The sequence below is a fragment of the Octopus bimaculoides genome, chromosome 13, assembly GCF_001194135.2.
Source record: "Octopus bimaculoides isolate UCB-OBI-ISO-001 chromosome 13, ASM119413v2, whole genome shotgun sequence".
NCBI classification, from domain to species: domain Eukaryota; kingdom Metazoa; phylum Mollusca; class Cephalopoda; order Octopoda; family Octopodidae; genus Octopus; species Octopus bimaculoides.
The window spans coordinates 57,980,496-57,982,433 of record NC_068993.1 but is presented as its reverse complement, the minus strand read 5'-3'; the positions used below and the strand labels follow the sequence as shown (position 1 = coordinate 57,982,433).

Sequence of the window (1,938 nt, the reverse complement as noted above, 5' to 3'; positions counted from 1 at the left end):
TATGTATGTATGTATGTATGTATATATATACATGTATATATGTATGTATTTTAATGGCAGAAATAAACGACGGAAAACGATATTTTAGCGAAAACGTTGTTTTTCTTGACGCTAATTGTGAATTTCTGTAGAATTTTTATGTTTGCATTTATGTGTAAACGTGTGTGTATGAGAGTGAATGTTTGAGTTTGTGTGTGTCTATTTGTAAGTGTTTATCTGTGACAATAGGCTTTTTGTGTGAATGTGCATGAGTTTGATGTGTATAAAATTTCTAAATTTAATTTCTGTTGATACATACATATGTATATATATATATATAACACATATGTATGTTTGTATATATGTGTTTGTGTGTGTTTATCTTATTATTATTTTTATTTTTTTGTTATGAAAATGTTTCGTTCCGGCTTTTCGTTTTTATTCCGTTAATTCAATGGGTGAAAGGTCAGTTTCTACAGAGGTCAAAGTTTGACAGTAAACGAAATATATTTTGGTTCCACTGTAATTAAATTCCAAATACAATAAACAAACTTAACACTACAGTATCATTTATACACAAGAGACTGGCACACACAATCACAAACTCATAGACGTATACACAGCATACCAAAAATACGCGAACGCTTTCTTGCACATATACACACATACAAACATACTCATAGAAACACATATTAACGTAAGTTGTATGACAATTAAACAACATATATGAATGTATATGTATATATGTGTGTGTATAAGTGTTTGTGTGTGTATATACACATATGTATATGTACGTACATGTATGAAAGTATCAGAATATAATAAGAGATCTGTTACAATATGATGTAATTATTCCGTTCCAAATCTCTCCAAAAGATTAAAAAAAAAGAAAAAATATTTCGATATCTTCACAAAGATAATTTGAACTGTTTATGGTTCTTTTTATAGAACTCACAAACAGGGCATCATCATGTTCCTCCTCCCCATCGTTTCTTTTTCTTCCTTATCTTCCACTTCCTTCTCCTCCTCCTCATCCTCATCCTCACCATCGTCATCATCCATCGTCAAGCTCTCTATCACCGCTATCACAACAACGGCCAGCACCACCACCACAACCACCACCACCACCAGCATCAGCATCATCATCGTAATCATCATCACATCGTTGTCGTCGGCGCTGTCATCGTCATCATCATCATCATCATCATTGTCATCATTATCATTATCAGTACCACCATCCTCGTCATCATAAATATCATCATCATCATCACCACCATCATCATCATCATCATCATCATCATCATCATCACCACCACCATCGTCGTCATCATCATCATTGTCATCATCATGATCATCAGTCACTAACATTTACTTGGCCATCATCATTATCCTCATTACTCAATCATCATCATCACCATCATCATCATCATCATCATCATCATCATCATCATCAACACCGTCATCCTCTTCATCATTATCGTCATCATCACCGTCATAATACCATCAACATCGTCATCATCAACATCATGATCGTCATCATCATCGTCATCGTCATCGTCACCATCGTCATCATTTTGGACACCACAGAGAAAGTCATCTCCAGGAGGCTATCGTTTCACCCGAAACTCTCCCTCATGGTGTTAACCATTTTGCATATCGCTAACGTCTGAGACAAACAGATTATGTCGGTGATAGTAAAGATGCTGATTGTAATGGTAATTTTAGTAGCATTGTGATGATAGTGGCCTTAAATATTGGTATTTAGTTCTGGTGTAGATTAGTTATGGTCACTGAGGGGGAAATAATGTCCGACTATAATTGAATGATGGATGCAATTTCAACAAAATGTTTATATTGGTTGTTCTGTTGGTCGGACGGTGTGCATATCTATGTCTATGATCACTGACTGTCTGTCTTTCACTCTCTCTCTCTCTCTCTCTCTCTCTCTCTCTCTCTCTC

The 1,938-nt window shown here is 35.2% G+C and overlaps 1 pseudogene; it reads left to right on the top strand.

Moving 5' to 3' along the window:
• Positions 1-1,623, top strand: part of LOC128249255 (uncharacterized protein DDB_G0271670-like) — a 3,501-nt pseudogene extending 1,878 nt beyond the window's left edge.
• The last annotated feature ends 315 nt before the right edge of the window (positions 1,624-1,938 follow it).